Genomic DNA, 8,099 nt, shown 5'->3' on the forward strand with positions numbered 1-8,099 from the left:
CCCTCCTGCTTCCCTTTTATAAGGTCACTTGTGATTACCTTGGGGCCACCTGGATAATACAATATAACTCTACTTCATTTTCATTAACTTTAAAAAACATATTTATTTATTTGGTTGCACCAGGTCTTAGTTGTGGCAGGCGGGCTCCTTAGTTGTGGCTTGCTGGCTTCTTACTTGTGGCATGCAAACTCTTAGTTGCAGCAGGCATGTGGGATTTAGTTCTCTGACCGGGGATCGAACCTGGGCCCCCTGCATTGGGAGCATGGAGTCTTAACCACTGCACCACCAGGGAAGTCCCCATTTTCATTAACTTAATGAAAGATCCTCAATCTTTAAGGATCCTCAAGATTGTTAAATTAATCACATCTGCAAAGTCCCTTGTGCTGTGTAAGGTATCACATTCACAGGTTCTGGGGATTAGGACATGAATATCTTTGGGGGGGGTCTTTATTCTGCTTGCCCTAGATGAGGTGGTCAGGGAAGGCTTCTTGGAGGAGGTGACCTTGGAATTGAGACCTGAGTGAAATGTACCGAGAAGCTTCTGGATTGAGAAAATCCTTCAGAGCCTGGCTGTGTTTTCCCCTCCTCAGAGCTTCCCAGACAAACTCATGTGCCATTGGTGTCCACCCACAGTGGGGCTCACATCTGGGCAGCTTTTGAGGTGAACCAAACTGAACTGAACTGAATGGATTCATCATTCCAACCCAGGTGGAACACCCACTACCCCTGCCCTGACTCCCCCAGCCCCGTCTCTTTCTCTGGTCCAGCCCTGACCCCGTGTGTGGCAGTGGGGATTCACTTTGTGTGTGTGTCCTGGTCTGTCCTCTCCTCACAGGGTCTCATGTGGATCTGTTAAAAGAAGGAAGAGTCCTCATTCTAGTGACAATGATCCTTTTCTAATTAAACAATTTAAAAAATCTCATATTCACAGTTCACAAAACATTGCACTGTGTCAAAGGAGGCAGGCAGTACATCCCCATTTCACAGACTGAGAAACTGAGGCTCAGAGAGGCAAAGTCACTTGTCCAAGGTTGCCCAGCAACTCGGCAGCAGTGACCCCAGGCCAGTCAGGTCCCATCCACCCTTAGGTGGATGTCAAGGGCACAGCCCCTCTTTGGGGGTGCAGGGAACCCCCACTACTTGCCCAGGGTCACGGAGGCAACGGCGGGGAGACTCCAGGCGCTTGATTCCCCATAGTCAGTGAGGTCCAGAGCAGCCACCTGGATGCAGTACTTGGCTTGGGGCCTCACAGCCTTGAGGGTGAAGGATGTGCCTTCAATTGGTCCCACCTGAAAGCAGAAGGAGGTCTGGGTCAGTGGAAACAAGGAAGCTATGTGATCAAGCCTTCCGTCCCCATGTTTGGGCTGCTGCTCCAAGACTCAGGCACCAATGTCAATCCTCATCGGCATGCCCTCTGCGGCCCCTGTACATCTTCGGACATCTTAAACATCTTGCTGAGCAGGGCGAGCCTGCCCCTCCCTGGCCAGCCAATTCTTGGTCGACCAGGAGCATGCCTTTCATATAAAAACCAATCCACCCGGAGTCCACACCCCCATCCATCCCCTCTCTGTACTGGTCACACACCAGCCCACATCCCCACCCTGTCCTAAATCACCCCAGGGCCAGATGCCAAGCAACTAGAGACCACCCTGCAGCCCAGAGCCCACTGGAATTATTCAAACTTGCTTACCCTAAGCTGTTCACCTGCCCCGCCTAGGCTTCCCCGAGGAAACCCCAATCCACCTCTGGCCTGGGCTCTCCCCTGGCTCCCACTTCAGGCTCCTGATGTCCCGAAGTTGCCCACGTGGCCCTGCGTGGCGTGATGTGTCCTCTTTTCTGGGGAAATGTAATAAATTCTTCTTTCGATGGCCTTGACCTTTCCATGTCCTCACTCAGGCACCTCCACAGATGAAAATCCCTGGGCACCCATGAGACACCCTCTCAGCTCTGCCTTTCTGGTTCTCCGCCCTGTCCCCTCTGTTCCCGCCACTCCACACTCTCCCTCCAACATCGGGGTCCCCCTCATCCTTGGCATGTCCCATGTCAGCCACCATCAGCAGCTTCCCAAGTTCAGGTCTGACTATGTCCCTCCTTCCTCTGCACAAGCTGTCTCATATGGCAGCCGGATGTGATGCTTTACGTTTTAAATTTAGATTAATTAATCATTGCACAATCTTGCGAATACATCAGTTACCGGCCTGTGCACTTGAAAACAGAGAGCTTCGTGGCATGTAAACTCTGTCTCGATTTTAAAATTGCAAGCATTTACAAAATTAAATTAATGAATACTACATCAGCTTTAAAAGCCCATTCCTCGACTCCTCACCAGGTTGAAACTGCTTGGCAGCCTCATGCGGCCCGAGGCTACCGTCTTGGACAGTGTGGATGTGGAACATTTCTACGGTTGCAGAAGGTTCTAAGGGACAGGACTGCAAAAGCCTAAACCCTGCAAAGACTCAGCTCCTCAGCCCAGCATCCAAGGCTGCCCAGGACACAACTGCCCTGCCCGTATGCTCACTGACTGATACCCTGCCTTTATTTTTTAAGAATGTAAAACAATATATTGGTGCTCTCAATTGAGGTGAAATTCACATGATGTAAAAATTAACCATTCCAAGGTGGATAATCTAGTGGCATTTAGTACATTCACAGTGTTGGGCAACCATCACCACTCTCTAGTTCCAGAACATTCCATCCCCCCAGAAAGAAGCCCCGTCCCCATGAGCCGTCACCCCCTCTCCCTCCCCCAGCCCCTGACAACCACTAATCCAATCTCTGTCTCTGTGAATTTGCCTGTTCTGGACATTTCCCATTAATAGAATCACACACAGTGTGTCCTCCTGTGTCTGGCTTCTCTCACTGAGCATCGTGTTCTCAAGGGTCCATCCACGTTGTAGCGAGTCTCAGGGCTTCTCTCCTTTTCAAGGCTGAGTGATGTTCCCGTGTGTGGAGGGACCACGTTGTGTTTATCCATCATCCGTTGATGGGCACTTGTGTTATTTGCACCTTTTGACCATTGTGAGTGGTGCTGCTGTGAACATTCGTGTACAAGTAATTGTTCGAGACCCTGTTTTCAATTCTTTTGGGTAGATGCCCAGGAGTGGAACTGCTGGGCTGCGTTCACGTTGCACACCAGCACCCCAAGCTGTGACCCACACCCCACTGTACCTTTGCACATGCTCTTCCGTCTACCCGGGAACTGCCCTCCCCATCACCTCACCCTCCTCACCTGGCGGAAGCGGGCAGCTCCGTGGCGCTTGTAGCGGATCCGGTACTTGAGTGAGAAGATCTCTGGGAAGGGCCAGGACCGGGGGGGTTCCCATTGCACCCAGAGCCGCTGCCCAGGGAGGGGGCTCAGGCGCACACCTTCTGGAGGGTCCGGTTTGACTGACGGACAAGCAGGAGACAGGGTCAGCGGAGGGCACATTCACTCATTCATTCAACCAACCAACCAATAAATATTAATTGAGGGTCTGCTGAGTGTCCAGGGATGTTCTGGATACTAGGGACACAGTAGTCCTGTCACCTTGGAGCTCAATCCCCCGGGCAGAAGATAAGACACAAAGGCAGATCCGAAGGTCATAAAAAGGAGGGAAGAAAGGTCAGGAGTGCAAGGAGGGCAGTGGGTTGCAATGTTTTTGGAGACACGACTCACATACCAGAGAATTCACCCTTTGAAAGTGTACAGTTCAGTGGTTTTAGTATATTCACAGTGTCATGCAACCATCACCACCATTTAATCCGGAACATTCCATCTCCCCAAAAGAAGCCCCATCCTCGTGAGCAGTCAGCCCCCCATTCCTCCCTCCCAAGCCCCTGACAACCAAAAACCCACTCTCTGTGTCTGTGAATTTGCCAGTTCTGGACATTTCCCATCAACGGAATCACACACTGTGTGTCCTTCTGTGTCTGGCTTCTCTCACTGAGCATTGTGTTCTCAGCGTCCATCCATGTGGTAGCGAGTGTCAGGGCTTCTCTCCTTTTTATGGTTGAATAATATTCCATTGTGGGGATGGACACGTTTTGTGTATCCATTAATCAGTTAATGAGTATTTGTGTCGTTTCTAATTTCTGCCTATTATGGATAATGCTGCTATGAACATTCATGCATAAGTTTTTTCTGCAAACGTGCTTTCCATTTTCTCTTAGATATATACCTAGAATTGGAATTGCTGGATTACATGGTAACATGTTTAGCTCTTTGAGGGACTGCCAGTCTGTTTTCTAATAACCACCAGCAATGTATGATGGTTTGCAATTTAAAAAAAATGCTTAGGGAGGACTCACTGAGGAGATGACATCTGAGTTGAGAGCTAAAGGAGATGAGGGAGTGAACAGTGTGGAGACCTGGGGGAAGAGCCTTGCAGGCAGGGGGAACAGCACGTGTAAAGGTCCTGGAGCAGGACTGTGCCTGGTGTGTTGGAAGAACAGCGAGGAGGCCCATGTGGCTGGAGCAGAGTGAGTGAGAGGGGGAGAGGGAGGAGGGGAGGGCAGGGAGGGGACAGAAACAGATGGTGGGAGCCCTGGAGGGCTGTAGGCAGAGCAACAATGGGACCTGACTCAGGTGCTCACAGGCGCCCTCTGGTGGCTCCTGTGGGGAGGACAGATTGTGGGAAGGAGGGCAAGAGCTCAAGGGGGGACCCGACTGGAGTGCTCACAGGCACCCTCTGGTGGCTGCTGCGGGGAGGACAGACTGCGGGCAAGAGGGCAGGAGCCCAAGATGGGACTAGACTTGAGTGCTCACAGGCGCCCTCTGGTGGCTGCTGTGAGGAGGACAGATGGGGGTGAGGGCAGGAATAGGGGACCAGAATGGAGGGGCTGCCACTGGTCCAGGTGGGCGGTGATGCAGGTTGCACCAAGTAGGGGCTCAGGAGAGGGGAGAAGTGGGCGGATTCTTGCTGAATTGTGAAGGTGGAGCCCACAGGATCCGTGAGAGATGGACAGGATCTCATCCTGACAGGTGGGAGGTGGGCGTGTGTGTGTGTGGGAGGAGCAGAAGGGGGACCCTCCACACCCCCACCGCTGCCCCTACTCACTGATGTGCTCTGGGACGAACGGCACGAAGCTGCTGCTGACGCCCCGGGGGTGGACAGCCGTGATGTTGAGCACATAGGGCACCATGGAGAACATCTGGATGTCAGGGATGATACAGCTGGTGGCCTCTGGTGTCTGCTGGAGGCAGGGCCAGCTCTCCCCATGGGCTGCCACGCCAAGCCTGGACACCGAGTGTGCTGTGAGGGTCCCAGCACTTCCTGCTGGCCCCCTGTGCCCTGGACCCCAAGTAGGGACAGCAGGTGAGGAGTCCTGCTCTTGTCTGTGTGATCCTAGGGACCCCTCACTCCAACATCACAGAGCCCGGGGGACCCAGGGTCAGGGGTAAAACCCCACAGGGAGATGCTAGGGTCCAGATTCTAACACTTTCTGGGGGGACTTCCCTGGCGGTCTGGTGGTTAAGAATCTGCCTTCCAACACAGGGGACGTGGGTTCGATCCCTGGTCGGGGAACTAAGATCCCACATGCCGCGGGGCAACTAAGCCCATGCGCCACAACTCCTGAGCCCTCATGCTCTGGAGCCCATGTGCCACATCTAGAGAGAAGCCTGTGCACCACAGCGAAGAAGAACCTGCATGCCACAGCAAAGACCCAGCACAGCCAAGTAATAATAATAATACAGTTTTTTAAATAAATAAAGCTTTCTGGAATGTCAACATTCCAGCCTTAGAATTCCAACATTCCCAGGTCTACGATTCATGGATTCTGGAATCCGAAATAATAAGATTCCAGTTCTCTCGAGTTCTGACACCCCAAGATTTCAGACTCTATAGGCTGGAGCTCAGCACCGTCCACAGAAACTTCCACAGCATCCAAAACGTTCTGCTTCTGCCCTGTGGATATGAAGCACGGCTAGTGCAACTGAGTGGGACTTTTTGATTTATTTCATCTAATCTGAATGAAAAGTTTCCACCTATCAGAAAGCGTGGGAAAGTTCCTCAGAACAACTCAGGTGTGTGAATCTACTTTTCCAAACACAAATGTTATGAAATCTAATCAGAGATCAAGAATATCCGATTGGGGGACTTCCCTGGTGGCGCAGTGGTTAAGAATCCATCTGCCAATGCAGGCGACACGGGTTCGAGCCCTGGTCCGGGAAGATCCCACGTGCCGCGGAGCAACTAAGCCCGTGTGCCACAACTACTGAGGCTGCGTGCCACAACTACGGAAGACCATGCACCTAGAGCCCATGCTCCACAACAAGGGAAGCCATTGCAATGGGAAGCCCACTCACCACAATGAAGAGTAGCCCCCGCTCACCACTAGAGAAAGCCGGCGGGCAGCAACGGGAAGACCCAAAGCAGCCAAAATTAATAAATAAATTTGTTTTTAAAAAAGAATTTCTGATTGAATGTTTAGCATCTGAATTGAAGTGTGACACGTGTAAAGCACACATGGAATTCCATGACTTAGTATAACAAGACCGAATGCAAAATTTCTCATTAATTTTTAAAGTATTGATTACATGTTGAACACTTTAGATAATCCTATTAAATGCTATGAGATCAATTTCTAGTACAAGTTTAAATATATGAATCGTATATAAGCATGTTAAAGTACATTGCATTCGATCATATTAAATGATAAACATTTGGAATATTTAGATACTATTTAAATAAAATATTAAAGCCAATGTCACCCATTTCTTTTTCTTTTTTAAATGTGGCTTCTAGAAAATTTTACCCTCCATGTGTGGCTTGCAGTACGTATTTTAGGGAGTATATTTCTAAGGGTTGGTGGTGCTCTAGAATTCTGAGGGGTTCAGGCTCTCATGAAGTCCCCAGCTGCCCTGATCCTAGGGGGTCAGCCCCGATGTAAAATCCCCAGGAAGCCATCCAGGCTCTCTGACCTGTATGTGGCAATGAAGGACGTGGGCCTGGAGGAGTTTGGAGCGGGCGGCAGGGTCCAGGAGCAATCCACTGCGATCGGGTACCTAGAGGCCTGGCACCGCACCCTGGGCTGGGTGACAGCTGCTGGGGGGCCCGGAGAGAGAGGGAGAGCATGAGCTTCTGATTCACCCAGGACCATCAAAGTCCTACCGTGGCTTGGCCCCCACCTCACTGCCAGCCAGTGCTGGGCACACATTAGGAGCCTAATAGAGGTTTGTGGAATAAATGAGTACATGAATGAAAGGCACCTACATCACCTCTCACTCTCGCTCCAACCCACCAAAGCAGGAACTATTAGCCCATTTTCCAGATGGGGAAACTGAGGTTGAAGGACCCACAGAGGGGACCTAGGGTTGACGGGGATTTCTGGGGGGAGGGAGATGCTTTACCGGACCCCCTCTTTGTGATGGTTTTGTTTTGAATCACATGAAATGAATGGATACAATTAAAATTTCTTTCTCTCTCACCCTCCCTTCCTCCAGGCTGTGGCTGCCACTTCCCGGTCCCTTTGGGGTAGCTCTTGACCTCTCTGTGCCTCAGTTTCTCCCACCCATGCAATGGGATGGTAACCCCCTCCCATCAGTGGTCATACAGAAGGTGTGTGAGCTCCCACCCCACCCAGGATGTTCCACGGCAGACAAAGTCCAGTCCTCAGAGAGTGTCCCTCTGCCTTGGCTCCCCCTACCCTCCCCAGGTCCCCACGTACCTTCTCTCCCGCAGCAAAGTGAGCAACCCACCCAGAAGGTGAGGGTGAGGACAAGTCTTGGGGCCATGGCTCAGGCGGGATCTGCTTTCAGAGGCTGGGGCAGGGAGCACCCTCGGGCAGGCAAGGGACTCAGGTCCCACCCAGGGGAAAGCCCAGCCCCCAGTCGAGGCCCCCTACTTCCCCTTCCCCTTCTGACTCACTGCCTGGTTCATGGGGCTCCGGAGGAGGAGCCCCCAGTCCCTTCCCCGGCCACCGCCAGTCTTGGGTGCGGAAGGCCCCAAAGGTGGGGGCCAGAAGGAGGAGGCCACGAAAGGGAGAAGTGGTAACCCTGTGGCCTTTCCCAGAAGAGCCTTCCTTCCGGCTGCAGCGAGGAGGGGGCACGCCAGGGAGGGCCATGATGACAGGGAGAAAGACAGAGAGAGGCCAGGGCGGGGAGGAACAGAGAGCAGTTG

Source organism: Aethalodelphis obliquidens, unplaced genomic scaffold (assembly GCF_003676395.1).
Source record: "Aethalodelphis obliquidens isolate GAN/ISIS:26980383/991018 unplaced genomic scaffold, ASM367639v1 scaffold53, whole genome shotgun sequence".
Taxonomy (NCBI): Eukaryota; Metazoa; Chordata; class Mammalia; order Artiodactyla; family Delphinidae; genus Aethalodelphis; species Aethalodelphis obliquidens.